Source organism: Sinocyclocheilus grahami, unplaced genomic scaffold (assembly GCF_001515645.1).
Source record: "Sinocyclocheilus grahami isolate Dianchi unplaced genomic scaffold, SAMN03320097.WGS_v1.1 scaffold403.1, whole genome shotgun sequence".
In the NCBI taxonomy this organism is placed as follows: domain Eukaryota; kingdom Metazoa; phylum Chordata; class Actinopteri; order Cypriniformes; family Cyprinidae; genus Sinocyclocheilus; species Sinocyclocheilus grahami.
Window position 1 is genome coordinate 342,254 of NW_015505582.1, and position 16,805 is coordinate 359,058.

General features: G+C 38.4%; 1 protein-coding gene across 1 annotated transcript in view; it reads right to left on the reverse strand.

Annotated features, from left to right (window-relative positions):
- Nucleotides 1-11,871, reverse strand: part of LOC107550632 (tropomodulin-2-like) — a 47,495-nt gene extending 35,624 nt beyond the window's left edge. Inside the window, exon 1 of the mRNA XM_016231961.1 lies at nucleotides 11,731-11,871. The gene's annotated coding sequence lies outside the window, so the exon portion shown is untranslated. The remainder of the gene's footprint in view (nucleotides 1-11,730) is intronic.
- Between the last annotated feature and the right edge of the window lie 4,934 nt (nucleotides 11,872-16,805).

Here is a 16,805-nt window from a genome sequence, read left to right on the forward strand (position 1 = left end):
AAAAATCTTACTGTTCAAAAACTTTTGACTGGTAGTGTATGTTAGCTTATAGTTTGAAGTTAAAGATATTAATATTAATTAGGTGAGTCTGAGATGTTTATTTGACAGTGATTTCACATTTCTTGTTTGTATGAATGCTAAATACAAATAAAAGGTGAACATTCATTTATTTGTGCCGTTTTTTTTTCTCCCCAAAGTATTATATGGTTTTATATGAGGTGTCAAGACTTGTCAAATTAATTTTTCATAAGTTTGTATGCACAGACATCTGTTGTGGGCGTTCTTGGCAGTTTTTACGAGGCTTTTTTTAAATAAGTGTTCATATCGATATCGGAATTATATCGTATCGACCGAAATTAATAAATATATCGTGATATAAATTTAGGCCATATCGTCCAGCCCTAGCTAAAACATGTATTTTAGTCTGGGACTAGGCTTAAGCCTCGTCTATAAAACCAGACATAAATCTGCAGGTCAGCAGTGATGCAGTAAAGCGGAGTAGAATATTTTTATGTTTCCGTAAAAATGTTTCATGCTCAAAGACTAGTGTGACCCCAGCATGGGGCTAAACTTGGATGTGATCGTGCATTCAGTCCTGTTCTGTTCAGACCAACGCGTTAAAAAAAAATAAATAAATAATAAAAAAAAACCACAGGGCTAACTGAAAATGCAAATTCTCTCTATATCTAGTAATAGCAAGCACAAAAAGAGCTCGACCGATATGGGTTTTTTGGGGGCCGATGCCAATACCAATATTGGGCGTAAAAAAGACAGATACCGATATATCGGCCGATATTCTTTATGTGTAGGCTATATTATAGTACAGTATAGTCAAAAGTTTGCACACACTTCCCATTCGTGTGTCCAAACTTTTGACTGGTACTGTATATAGAATACAGTATATAGCCTACATAAACAGAATATATATACATAAACACATTTACAAGTCATTGTCCGTGTTACGAGACAATGCAACCAGACAAAGGGGACGAAAGATTACTTATTTTCATCATTTAAATTCATTATCAGTATATCATTTGTTTGTTCTTAAACACTGGAAAAATCATCAAAGTATGTAAAGAAGAAAGGATCGACGAGCACCTCAGTGCTTAGCAACACGAGTAGATTCAACTGGATAGCAAACTAATATGATAAGCTCATTGTGAGAGTAAAAGACGAGGGCATTGATTAGGGCTGGGCAAAAAAAATCGTTTTCGATTAATCATTTTTTTAAATGACATCGATTCAATATCGCTTCTCAAAAGCCGCGAATCGATCTTTTTCAGGATTTAATTCAGCACATTTAAAACAAGATCGGATTAACGTGAATCTTATCATTAATCTTCTCCACTAGATGTCCCCCTTATTTACCCTTGTTTTCAGCTTCTGCCGTCTCACTATATGATGATATGAACACGAAGGTCATCTCCAGCTGCTCTGAGAGTCACTTCATAAGCATTTTACGGTTTGATCTGAGAAAACTACCGTCATATCACATACACAGCAGCTGCAAGTTCTTCACGGCAACCCGTCAAAATAAAAGTTTAGTTTAACGTTAAACTGTCAGAATATATTACTATTTTGCAGTCTGAAGACTCAATGCTACTACTGCTAATAAATATTAATAAATCTTTATTTTTTAAAGGAATAATCACATCTGTTTTATTTTTAATTTTAACAGTAAACCTCTGTTGTGCAGCACTTTGTTTGCCAAAAAAATAAAAGGGTTTAATTTTCATTATAAATTCAATTTAATGTTTTATGCCTTCATCTGATTACCAGAAAAATTAAGAACATTTTATAGGGCCCTACTATTGTTTAAAAAGGACCCTATACAAAAAAAAAAAAAATACAGGCATGTGGTTCTTAATTTCTTTTTATTAATTCACTATTTGTAAACTGATGTTTACTGTAAATTTTGTAGAAATATCAATAGCATTTGTATTAAAACTATATTCACTGAATGTAATAAAAATTAAAAAAAAATCGAGAATCAAATCGAATCGGGACATCTGAATCGATACCCAGCCATAGCATTGAGGTTTATTTACTTAGCATTGAGTCTCTCCAAGTAGGTAACAACGTAGCATTAAATCACCATTCAACAGATTTAAGCCACCACTGCACTGCCGTCTATTGGACTGCAGAAAGATACTAACTTTTCAATCTGCTACGTTACTGACTGTACTGACAAACTATGCTGACACCGTGTCTGTGCTGCAACAGAACGCATCAAAGCGACCATTGAAAATCATTTGAACTTATGTCAGCACGTCATAAATAGAACGAGGCATCAGTTTACTAAATCCAGTGTAGACAACATAATGTGTTCTATTCTACACCGGACGCGAGCGGCATGACAAAATACAATAGAATTCTATTGTATTTTGTCGCGCCACGCCGCGCGTTGTGATGTGACCGATGTGATGTGACCGATGTGATGTGACCGATGTGATAAGCATGAGTTCTGGGCCGCGGTGCAGCCGGTAAACACCAGCATTGAGTGGCCGCGATCAGCTCCGGTGGCCGTAACACAGGCTTTAATGCGCCGCAGACGCGTGCCGTGAAGCGCAGATCAGCTCTAGTCTCTAACGTCATTGAATCTGCTGTTAAAATGAACCATCCATTCATCATATCATCATGCAAAACAAAGAATTAGAATCATTGTAATGTGACGATCAAATATAAGTGCGGGTGGGTGGCGGGCAGATAATTTGAAGCTGCGGACTCGGGTGAAGTTTGAGCTCATCCGCGCATCTCTACACTACATTGACCTGGGTCCAGTAGCAAACAATGGAGTGCGCTTAGACAAACTAAGTAATTACACCATTCAGAAGCATTTAATCTGCGTTATATGTTCTGTAAAAAAAAAAAATTAATATCGGCGGCATATTCGCAGATACCGATATATTGGCGACAGGCTCATATCGACCGATAATATCGGCTAAATGATATATCGGTCGGGCTCTAGTACAAACACTTACAGAATAACATAACAGAACTAACTTTACAAACACAAGCTGATTTTTCCACTAATCAATGAATGAGAGAGAGAGAGAGAGAGAGAGAGACACACCTCTGTTTGATATCGGACCGATGTCCCCACCTCATTATCTTTAACCTCAGACTGGAACTTGATTTTGCAAAATCTCATTCCCATCTGGAAATACCTTGACCTTGGAACTTGACTCCCTTGCAGAACTGCACCAATCCCAAATTCCGCAGCTACTTCATCAAGCTGCAGTGTTTCAGTAAATATGTGAATCATAATTATCACTGCTATACTCCCGAGTGCAACACTTCACCCTCTCACTGTCACTGCAGGAAGTGTACTGTATATCGCTTCAGGACACGCACAAAATTACTAGCTGACTAGCAAACCTTTGTTTACTGTACTGGTTAGGGTCAGGTCCATCATACACAGATTAGACACATTCACATACTCAAAAACAGCTAGACGGAACACAAGGAGTTAGGGATGCAACGATTACCGGTTTGACGACCATATTAGATTACCACGATTTGAACAACTCCCGACAAATAAAAACTATCCAGCATAACGCACAGTTTTAAGTAACAGTCTCACGTGCGCACAGCACGCAGAGTAGTTTCATTTTGCGTGAAAAAAGCTGGGAGGTTTTAATAGAGTGCTAAGGGAATTATACAAATGAATATATGAATGAATTAATTATATGAATGTACCTCTGAAGTTTGTGAATGTCTTTGTTTTCATCTTCGCTCCATGTAATCCCTAAAGGAAGTGTTCTTAAATCGCAATACTGCTTTGTCCACGGAGGTTACGGGAAACAGCTCTAATTCAGCTTTTTTCATCAGCGCCACCTGCTGTCAGCGAGTGGATTTACAGAGACTTATATTTACATTCAGCCTGTGTGCGGTTTCTGTCTGGCCAAAAACGGACCGAATTTGCTTGCCCTGCTGTAAATTTTGACCGGTTGATGAAAAACAAGCTTATGTGGATTCTACACATTTAAACAATTCAGATAAGTTATCTAGAATTGTTTGTGGAGCAGATAAAATACATATAATCATTTATTAATCAATTAACATTTTGACTTATATCTTTTCTTTATTTAAAGGCTGAAATGATAGATTGACCTTTTTATTAAACTTTTTCAAAGCTTTATTTGAACATTTACATTAGATATTTCAACATGCTATTAAACTGTTGTCAGTCATGTTGTCATTTAAAATCCGAAAATCATTGGTAATGTTATTGTTTTAGTGATTATGCAAAAAGTCCTTTTATTTGTGGTTTGTTGATTTTTAAATATAATTTTTTTTAACATTTCCAGCACATTTTAACAATACCGTGATAATACTGATAACCGTGATAATTTTGGTCACTATAATCGTGATAAGAAATTTTCATACCGTTACATCCCTACAAGGAGTCTTGATTTTTGGGTTGCAAATTGTGACTATAAGGTTGCGGTTTTATACAGGGAAGCCTAAATAAAGCCCTTCCAGCTCAAGTCAGCCAACAGACCCATAAAACACGGGAAAATTCCAGCATCCAAAAATTCTCCAGGATAAGCTGATGTCATTTATTTGCCAATTCATGAACAAACTGTCATTTTTTAGCCACAACTAGGCAACCAAAAATAGTGCATATTAAAGACCAATTAGATGTTGCCAAAGTATGACAATCCCTGGGAAATACCACAGCACAAGATTATAGTTTATTTTAGTAAATTACTGCTCATTTACTTGAGCCATTCTGACTGACTAATCACACTAAACACAGCAGTCAATGTTTAGAGTTTATAGTAAATGTGAAATTGGACTGTTGCATGAGAATAAAATACTGTATTACTGTTGGAGGGAGTTATTTTTCACCAGCGCTTGTGCCAAGGCCGAGAGAGAAATCAAGCTGCGCGCCGATCCATCAGCAAAATAGCAGTGTTTTTCATGAAGAGTTTTAAATGCAGCGCTCTGAATATCGAGACAAACTTAATAACAAATCACAGCGAGACTTTATGTTCAACTCTGTCTAACTTGAGTACTTAATGGCTAAGCAAATTTGACTTTCTCTAAGACTAAGAAAAGTCCATGGTAAATCCAGTAAAATGCCATTGGGCTTCTCAGCAGGATTGTGTCAGCTTAACTCTCAGTCTTAAGGTGTGGTGTGTAAGACCCTCATGGGGTAAAGAACCATAATGTTCCCATTAACTTCCAATTTAACAAGCCAAAGCTGTATTTAGGAAGTTATGAACTAGCAGCAGATTTGAAGGATTCCCTACTCGCAATATGTGTTACTGTAGAAGACAAAGGAACTGTTGAATTAGGAGAAAACAGGGGTTAAAGTGGCTTAAGGGTTAAATCAAATGGTGCTAAAACTGGAACAAATTCAGTAGCTCTTCTGATCCTGGGCTGCCCCAGTGCCCCTTAGATCAAACCTGCAACCAGCCAAGATCCTTAACCACAAGCCTCTTTCCTTTTCCTGAACAAGTCACAATACAAATTCACTCAAAATAAGGAGTTTTAGAGTTTTGCACGTTTCAAAGGATCACAAAAATGACTCCCTTTTAAGAGATTTCCCACTTTAAATTGATAGAGCGTATTGTTCTATACAGGGAAGCTATCAAAACTACGTAGTCCTTGCTAATGTACTCATAAAGCTCTAGCCCTAGATACTAAACTTTGCTGCAGTAATCAATACCTGTAATCATGCGGCTTGCTGAGGAGAGGTTTCTTTTTTTTTTTTTTACTTGTGGACTATGATCAAACCAGATAATCTTAGAGGTGCTGGCTGGAGTGGGATCCTCTGACAATCTAACAAACAACCAACCACTACAAGGTAGCATCAAGGCTGAGACTTTTGAACCATTCATTCTTTTTAGAAAATGTAAAATAGTTATGTTAGTTATTCTCGAGTCTGCAGTGGTCCGTCAGACAAACCTCATCAACACCTTTTAATCTGACAGACAGACAAAATACAGAGGAAGCCAGTACTGCTACTTCTAGAGATGCACTGATTGCAATTTTCCGATTCCGATTTTTTGTTAGTGTGATCTGCCAATACCGATTTTTGCCGATTCAGACTTTCTTTAAGAACTATAATTGACAGCATATACAAACAAAAATCTACTTTTCTTCAACGCAAAGTTTTATTTTCATAAAAAACACAAGTAAAAAGTCAGTAGTAAAATAAGAACAAATAAAAAAAAATGGCAAACAACAGCACAAATAAATGCAATAGAATAAAGAGAACTATGAAACTAAGTTTTTCAGGTTAAGTAAGTTTTTATTCAGGTAAAAAATACAACAGAAATTAAAGTAAAAAAAAAATAATAATAATTATTATTATTATTATTATTAGGCGGCCCATTATAATTCGGCTATTATTATCAAATTGCCCCGCTTTTTCATTCAGCACAGTATTTCACACACACACACACACACACACACGCAAATGAGGAGCATGTAACCGGTGAAGGAGTCGCCAACCACAAACACAGACACATATCGCCTGCTGATATAAGTAATCTGAACGGCCTATATGTGTGCAATATTTTCACAGAGCCCTCACTAACTAAGTTTAATGCCACAGTTATGTTAGAACGCATCTCATTCTTGTTTCTGTGGCGGCGTGTAGGGCTCGTCATGGGGCGCGTGGTCCGGAGCGCTGTATGACTGTTGTATCGGTTTAATTTAAATTTACTCCAAAAATATGAACTTACCTGTTTTAAATACTTTATATTTAATGTGTTCATTTATGTCCAATATTTAGTGTTAAACTGTTGGTCTTTAAAATAAATCTACTTTTGATTTTCACCATTGACTGATTTTGCAGATCTTTTAGACTGATAACTTCTGTGCGTTGATGCGGCAAACTTGTCACAGGACGAGCGATCCTAACAGCGATGTAAGACTGTTGTATCCGAATATATGAACTAGCCATTTTAAATATTTTTGTATTTAACATGTTAGTTTATCAGTATGTTTGAAAGTATATTATTTAGATTTGTGGTGCTTCCATAGGCTCCCTCTCTCTCTCTCTCTCTCTCTCGCCGTTGACTGATTTTGCAGACCTTTTAGACTGATAACGTCAGTTATCCTTGTCACAGGACGCGCGGTCCTAATAGCGATGTATGACTGTTGTATCCGAATATATATGAACTAGCCGTTTTAAATATTTTTGTATTTAACATGTTAGTTTATCAGTATGTTTGAAAGTATATATTATTTAGTTGTGGTGCTTCCATAGGCTCCCTCTCTCTCTCTCTCTCTCTCTCGTGTGCACGGTTTAAAACGCTAAATAGCCTATGTCAAGTACAGGGAGTCTCTCTCTTACCCCCACCCACCCATGCACGATAATATCGTGCATGGATGGGTGGGGGTAAGAGAGAGACTCCCCACCCACCCATGCACGATATTATCGTCTATTGGCGATCTCACGGACTGGCCATATGACGATTTGAAAAATGACCATATCGCCCAACACTAAAAGAAACATTCCTTATTATTAGGGATGCACCGATACCACTTTTTCCAGTACTCGCCCGATACCGTTACTTTGTCTTCTGTCTCATCATCACTAAACACCAGTAACCCAGAGCCACTGGAAGACATGCTCATCATCAAACTGCTCCATGTTTCACAGATGATGTTGTGTGAATTTTTGGACCCAAATTTTTATCAATTTTACTGGTAGTCCACTGTATGAAGAATTTTTGGGTATGATTTGTCACAGTTTACTTTATTTTGCTATCCTCACTTACATAAATGAACTATAGTGTCCTGTCCACTAGTAAAAAAAATATCAAAAAAGTATATCTGGTCTCTGAATAATTTTTGGTTTCACTGTATATCCTTCGGTTATTTCCACACTTAATTATGCCCATTAAAATGTATTTTACAAGTTTTTGTTACTTTCACTGTTCATTTTTTTGCTCTATGGTACATCATCTTTAATTTAATAGCATTAGAGCTGCTCCATTGCAGCGGCTTAGAACTGTAATCACACGCTTTGCTGTAATAATGCAGGGAACCACTCGTTATAAATCTCCTAACTGTGATATTTTCAGAAATAGAAGTCGCGTTTTTTCATCTGAAACGTGCTGTGATTTATATTCCAAAGCCACTCATATAATGCAGAAACACTCAAGCAACCAAAACACAGGTATTTGTACTGATGCAGAATAAGAGGGACAAGTACACTACAGCCTAGCGCATTTCACACAGGCTGCTAGATTCGTGTAAGCCTAAGGTTGAAAATAAATTATGTTTATAGTAAATGCCCATATGAATGGTTTTATTTTTATGATTTCGTTTTAATCCAAATGATGCGTGTTCTCAGTGAGTGAACATCAAAGATCACACAACAGAAGTGCGCTCTCTCTCTCTCTCTCTCTCTCTCTCTCCCTACCGTTAAGTAACTTGTGCATTGTCTTACTTACTTGTTTGTTTTTGACATATCCGACCGAACTACAAACTTTCCAGCGATGTCTGTGAGAAAGGTATATTCACTCGACAAGCTCGCGCATCTGCGCCACCACGCGCTCAATCCACTCAGCGTGCTTTGTTTATCAACTTGCGCACATCAGCTATACAGGCGTTAATACTGAATGTTTAACATTATATTAATTGCATACATATACTTCGTAGTAGACATCCTTAACTCCTTTCTGTTGTTGGTGTTTCTTTGTTTGAATATGGCACATATCACATGCTGTGTGGTATCGGCGTTAGGTATCGGGGCATTTTAACGAGTACGAGTACAGGAGACCAGTATCGGGCCCGATAGTGCATCCCTACTTATTATTATGAATGCAAAATATTTGTAATATTATAAATCTATTCACTTTTGACAATTTAATGCATCCCTGCTGATTTAAAGGGGTCATATAATGTTGCTAAAAAGAACATTATTTTATGTATTTGGTGTAATGAAATGTGTTTGGGTTGGAATCCACATGGGTTTAAAGTTCAAAAAACACATTATTTTCCACATACTGTACATTGTTTCTCCTCTATGCCCCGCCTATCTGAAATGCGTCGATTTTTACAAAGCTCATTGGTCTGAAAAGCGAGGTGTGCTCTGATTAGCCAGCTATCCAGTGCATTGTGATTGGCCGAATACCTCAAGCGTGTGACGGAAATGTTATGCCCCTTACCAGCGACGAGACAAAAACATTAAAACCCATTATAAACGAGGCATTTGTTGCATCCAGTGGGGACATTATTACTGATTATAATGACTTATACTGTCATCGCGTCGCGCCGTGTAAACATTAAACCATGTCTGTATTTGTGATCGGAGAAATGACAAACAACAAGTGCTACGCTACCCTGCTCAAAACTCGCGTTTGAATCGTCAGTGGCAAATTCTTTAAATATAAAAAAAACGTACTTACAGACTGGGAGTCAGAACAGTCGGCATTGTAGTCTATACTCTACCAGGATCAGGAAACAGTCCTCCATAAAATGCGCTGGACACATCTGAATATTTGGGTTAAACTGTTCTGGAACAGTGTTGTAAATACAACTTAACCACTGATTTCTAGTCGTGTCCTCTTTTGGAAGGCCAAACAATGTAGTTTCGCTTTCACAACGAAACACACGGCAGGCTAGAGGGAGCGGAGGCCGGCTTGAGTGAGTGACAGCGGGCGGGCTTGAGAACGGCGCGGCCGGCGGATTCGACGAAAGAGCGTCCGGCGGGCTTGCGGCAACCACATGTGACAACCCCAGGCTGGACTCCACTTCGTCCACGGTGAAAGCCGATCCGGCGATCCACAGCGCGAAGTTGATGTATTTCCTCAGCGACCAGCACGGATCAGCTCTAGGCATGACGAAGCGGATATCGTCCTCGTTCGGAAGGCCAAACAAAGTAGTTTCGCCTTCACAACGAAACACACAGCACATTCACGACATGGCGGTGGCGGCAGCGGCAACAACAATACTACAGCGAGAATAAGAGTTACGCCTTCTTTCTTTGCGTGAACATTTGGGCGGCATTATGCAAATCTTCCCACATCATGACGTAGATATGTGGGGGCGTGTTAGAACGAGCCATTTTAGGTAGGTGTGGCTGACTCTTAACTTTTATAAAGAATATCTCTTTGGATTTGAGACTTTAGTCTTTGCAACTTTACAGATCTTTATGCACCAAGAGCTTGTAACACTCCAAAGAGAAAGGAAAAATTGAAATCACATCATATGACCCCTTTAAACTATACATTTATACATCTTTTGTAAGGTAGTGTATATAACTGACTCACTGTTATCAGTATTGGTTCAGTGTGAACAACTCAAATTAAATTAAAAAGAGGACATGTGAGGAGATCTGCTTCATTAATCTAGAAATGGGGGGAAAAAAGGGAAGAAAAGCTAAAATTAGCTGGAGTGACAACAATAAGAATCCTTTCTTCAGTTCGTTTTCATCCATCACTTCCTCAGCGACAGAGACCGTGGCTTACGGAACCCAGATGGAGGGTGGGTTTTGAAATGTTTATTATGCAAGAGGTCTAGCAACCATTACTTGAGACAAGTGCTCTTTAAAGTGCCATTTCAGGAAGGGAAAAACTCATTACAAACAGATTTCCAACCTTCAGGTGGTGTTCTTAGACAAACTAGGGAGAACACAGATCCTTCACACTGTTGCAGTGCTACATATCATGTCTGATCTCATCTATTTTCAAATTTGACCTCAGTTGGGCATTGTGAAAAGAGCTACATTTCTGTACCAGTCTGTGCTAGATAGATAGATAGATAGATAGATAGATAGATAGATAGATAGATAGATAGATAGATAGATAGATAGATACTCTATAAACCATCCATCATCATCTCTGAATACAGAACATGCTCGTTTGGGAACAGTTTTCATTCTCTAACACACAATGCCTTTATGAACACTGCTCTATATTGCGTTATACTATAATGTGCATTAAATACCATGTGTCAGTTATGCAAAGCCACGCAGAGTCACGCCCCGGGTGGAGACCACACCCGTTATAACGAGAACTCACAGCTACGCCCGTTGTGCGCGAGACAGCCTAATAATCATAACAGCTATGATTATTACAACTGACTTTAAACATGCAACTGACCTGCGCGAGGTTTGCATTCGCATCAGCGCGCATGTTCTAATAAAGGGTAACTTAGCGTCTGCAATGCTTCTAAACGGGTCTCCATGCAGAATTTACATTCAACTAAATAATATACACATGTAAAAAAGAAAAATATGTACAACAAAATCATACAGACAGGGCCAATAATACAAAACTTCATTTACACACAGCGCGATCAAAATGTCTAATCCAGCAAGTCATAAATAATGTATTAATACGCATTGTGAGATTTAGTCCAACTATACTCTAATTCAGCTATGACTGAATCGAACGTCTATGTAGTTTTGACAGTAACGTTACATGCATGATTTACTAAATATGATGAACGTCCATATCACATATGGACTCACCTTGATCAAAATCAGTGAAGCATGTGTTAATTAGTTTTAATCATGTATCTGGTTTAATATATAAATGAGTATATATAATAGGCTCAGTGTGCTATAATTATGACATAACTTGATATTTTTTTTGATAAGTGTAATATCGTAAACTGTTGGCCCATCTGCTCACGCTCATACGGATATCAGCGCTCGAGCGCTTAGCCAGCTAACCCTGAACTACACAAACCTCTACATTTATGACCTCTATCTTAATATTAACCTCACATTGATAGAGGACGAAATATATGTCTTACCTTAATGAAATTCCTGCAAGCGTTTTACCCTTTATTGACCTATTCCTGGTCGGAGAGCAAAAAAAAATCCCACACCCGTCTTCACTGTCTCAGCCCAAGGGCGGTAACACAGGAAACCAGACACTAGAAATGCCTTGATGATTGACAGCCACAACAGCCACTCAGAATGTAAGGACGCGCCTATAAAACACAGTTCCCGCCTACTGGAAACAAGCAACCAATCAGAGAATGTGAAGTTTTAGCGGTACAAAGAAGCATGGGATATGAAGTCTACAGGCGGCGTCTTTGTTTTTCGCGCGATTGTGTCTTTTTTTTATATATATTGAATTATTCATTGATTATTAAGTACCTGATTGTTTTATACTCATTGGTTTATTTTAATTATTGCATTCTCTTAATTGTTCTGTGTTTCTGTCAATTAGTAAATAATAAGGGAACAACTAGAAAGTATATTGTTATTAAATTAGAATTTCTCAGGTGTGCTCACTTTCAGACAGGCTGTTCTTTTTTAGTATTTTAGTGAGTACTAATGTCCATTGAAACACCTAAATCATTCCTTAAAGATCAGAAAGCAACAGCATACTTGTGGAGACCTGTAGTGAAACTGGTCAGATCAGTGCACACACAGCTACATCACATTCAGCAGAAATAAAATACCCAGAGGGAGGGATGAGATGTTTCAAAGCATGTTTAAAGAGAAACTCTCTACACTGTATATAGACTCAGCAAAGACTTTCGACCTGGAACTGCATTCATCAGAGAATATCAGTTCCAGGTACTTTGAATGTGTGAGGAAACAATGTCAGACGCAGGGATAAACAATACTTACTAACGAACTAACTAAATAAATAATTTACTCCATATCCAGCCCTTACCTATTATTCACTCTCCTTAGAAAACCCAAGTTTCAATAACAAATGCATCTGGCTTCCGCACAGTTACAGCCCTCCTCGTATCCGGGCACCTCTGCTGTCATAGTAGTACTGAATGTACAGTGAGTACAGAAAAGAATACCACCCCCCACAGCCACAACAGCCACTCAGAATGTAAGGACGCGCCTATAAAACACAGTTCCCGCCTACTGGAAACAAGCAACCAATCAGAGAATGTGAAGTTTTAGCGGTACAAAGAAGCATGGGATATGAAGTCTACAGGTGGCGTCTTTGTTTTTCGCGCGATTGTGTCTTTTTTTTTTTTACATTGAATTATTCATTGATTATTAAGTACCTGATTGTTTTATACTCATTGGTTTATTTTAATTATTGCATTCTCTTAATTGTTCTGTGTTTCTGTCAATTAGTAAATAAAAAGGGAACAACTAGAAAGTATATTGTTATTAAATTAGAATTTCTCAGGTGTGCTCACTTTCAGACAGGCTGTTCTTTTTTAGTATTTTAGTGAGTACTAATGTCCATTGAAACACCTAAATCATTCCTTAAAGATCAGAAAGCAACAGCATACTTGTGGAGACCTGTAGTGAAACTGGTCAGATCAGTGCACACACAGCTACATCACATTCAGCAGAAATAAAATACCCAGAGGGAGGGATGAGATGTTTCAAAGCATGTTTAAAGAGAAACTCTCTACACTGTATATAGACTCAGCAAAGACTTTCGACCTGGAACTGCATTCATCAGAGAATATCAGTTCCAGGTACTTTGAATGTGTGAGGAAACAATGTCAGACGCAGGGATAAACAATACTTACTAACGAACTAACTAAATAAATAATTTACTCCATATCCAGCCCTTACCTATTATTCACTCTCCTTAGAAAACCCAAGTTTCAATAACAAATGCATCTGGCTTCCGCACAGTTACAGCCCTCCTCGTATCCGGGCACCTCTGCTGTCATAGTAGTACTGAATGTACAGTGAGTACAGAAAAGAATACCCCCCCTTTAAAGTGGTCATGAACTGCATTTTTTAGGCGGGGCGCATTCAAGACTCACAAGTAAACGCCCACTGCTATGATTGGTTAACAGTTTCACTTATTAAATGGACGATACTGTGTCATACTCTGAAAACAACATGGGCCATTTGGGTTAAAAATCTATAAATGCTCAGTATATATCAAACGGTCTGGAACAGACAATGCAATAGTAATAAAGCCCGTTTACTCACACTTATGTGTTGCGACATTACAGTTGGATCCACTCTAGTCAGACTCGGCACTGCATCATCGTTTACATTCAGTCTCTCTGAAAAGCCTGCATTATACTGTCTTGTTTAAAAAAAATGAATCAGTAGCAAAATAAAGCAAACAAACAAACAGTGTTTCACTGACACAGTCTGGAGCTCTTTGCTAATTTTACCCTGTGTTTACACCGGATGAGAGCGGTGCAACGTGACTATAGACAACAGACCCCATTATAATTTGCGATTCTGTCTACACTGGATGAGGCACGGATTGACACAACAGATCTCTGAAAGTAAACTGATGTCCCGCTCTATTTCTGACATGCAAGCATCCACGCCGCTTCTGACCTGAACAGGGCCAGCCCTAGCATTATGGGGGCCCTAAGCAGATTTTCAAAAGTGTGCTCTCCATCCCCCAACATACACATCCTACACTGTCACCTTATTGTAAAGTAATGTTATTTTAGTATCACTGAGGTACAGTGGGGAAACATTTATTTGATCCCCTGCTGATTTTGTAAGTTTGCCCACTTACAAAAAAATGAAGGGTATGTAATTTTTATGGTAGGTTTATTTTAACGGATAGAGACAGAATATCAACCAAAAAAAAACAGGAAAAAACATTATATAAAGGTTAAAAAGTGATTTGCATTAGAGTGAGTGAAATAAGTATTTGATCCCCAAGCAAAACATAAATTAAGCTTTAGCGTTAGTTCTGGCAGGTCACGTGAGTCAAGTTTGCATCAGCTGATTCTCAGCTGATCACATCTACCTATAGGAATACGACACCTATCGCGGCATTTCTATATAAGCTGTATTCAGTTATATTCAGCAGCTTTTCAGCTTGCTTCGGAGCAAATTAAGCATCGCTGCTCGCAAATCAAACTGTTGCAGCGTGTTTCAGAACATCTGAAATCCACATCTAAGATAAGTGAATGCTGTTTTAATCCATATCGCTGTGTATATTACCTGGTCTGCTAATTGAAAAAAGCATATTTGCAGCAGCATTTACGCATCTGTGTTCATACAGCTGGAGCAACACGTAGTATAGAGCATGTAATCGCTCTGAGGACACGCCGATAGTTAAGGCCCTTTCGACCTGGAACTGCATTCATCAGAGAATATCAGTTCCAGGTACTTTGAATGTGTGAGGAAACAATGTCAGACGCAGGGATAAACAATACTTACTAACGAACTAACTAAATAAATAATTTACTCCATATCCAGCCCTTACCTATTATTCACTCTCCTTAGAAAACCCAAGTTTCAATAACAAATGCATCTGGCTTCCGCACAGTTACAGCCCTCCTCGTATCCGGGCACCTCTGCTGTCATAGTAGTACTGAATGTACAGTGAGTACAGAAAAGAATACCCCCCTTTTAAATAATCATATTTTGTTGCTTTGTAGCCTGAAATGAAGACGGACACAGTTTTATCCAGCTGTATTTACTCAGTACAACTTCCAAATAAAAGATATATCACATGTCAGAAAAAAAAATAGAAAATCAGAATCACTGAGTTGGAGAAAGGATCACCCCCCATCCTAAAAATGACTTGTAAACTAAATCAGGAGTAGCTAATAGCCATTTGACTTTCAACTGTGATCAGCTGTGGTCAGTCTGATTAGCTCAGCATGAAAAATGCTTTTCTGGAGCTTTTCAGTTCTTGGTAGTGCAACTGAAGCAAACAATCAACTATGGGTGGCAATGCACTGTCAAAGGATCTCCTGGATAAAGTTGTGGACAGGCACAAGTCAAGAAATGGATACAAAAAAGTTCAAAGGCTTTATCAATGCCTAGAAGCACCGTGAAGTCTGTTATTAAGAAGTGGAAGGTATTTGGTTCAACACAGACCCTGAATCCTGGATCAGGACGTCGCTCCAAACTGAATGAAAGAGCCAGGAGGAAACTGGTCAGAGAGGCGAGCAACAGCAGCTCTGAAGCAGTTGCAGGAATTTATGACGAAATGGTCATTGCGTGCATGAGACAACAATATCACAAATTCTCCACAATTGTGGAGGGTTGCAAGAAGAAAACCACTCCTCAAGAAAGACCACATGCAGTCACGACTGAGCTTCGAAGATTCTGAGGCAGATGAGGCTAAAATTTAATTATTTGGCCTCAACACCAAACGATATGTCTGGCGGAAATCCTACAGCTCACCATCCAAATAACAGCATTCCTGCAGTAAAGCATGGAGGGGGTGATATCCTGTTATGGGGTGTCTCTCTGCAGCAGGGATTGGAGCACATGTCAGGATAGAAGGAAAAATGGATGGGGCAAAACACCGTCAAATTATTGAGGAAAATCTGCTGCCCTCTGCCAGGAAGTTGTCAGTGGGAAGCGGGTACTTCAAACGTGACAATGACCCAAAGCACACAGCAAAACTGACCACACAGTGGTTGAAGGAGAAAAATGTGAATGTCCTTGCATGGCCTCTCTGTTAGACTTTTTATTGTATTTTTGCGGTAACTTACTGGCAGCACTATTGCCAGTAAATTACTGTAACTACCCCTTTACAGTAGCTTATCGCGAATTCATTTTACAATATGATGGTCTTACCGCAATTTCATTTTACAGTAAAACACCCTTACCGCAACTTAATTTTACTGTACTATATCCTTACTGTAACTTAGTTTTACAGTATAATAATATTAGTAAATCTAGTAATTTATTTTACACTAGTCAGAGCCCAGACTTAAACCCCATTGGAAATCTGTGGAATGACTTGAAGACTGCAGTCCACAAACGTTCACCATCAAATTTAACTGAACTTGAGCAGTTCTGCAAAGAAGAGTGGGCAAATATTGCAAAGTCTAGATGAGCAAAGTTAGTAGAGACATATCCCAACAGACTAAAGGCTGTAATTAAAGCAAAAGGTGGTTCAACAAAATACTGACACAATGGGGTGACTTTTTTTTTTTTTTTTGTGTTATGA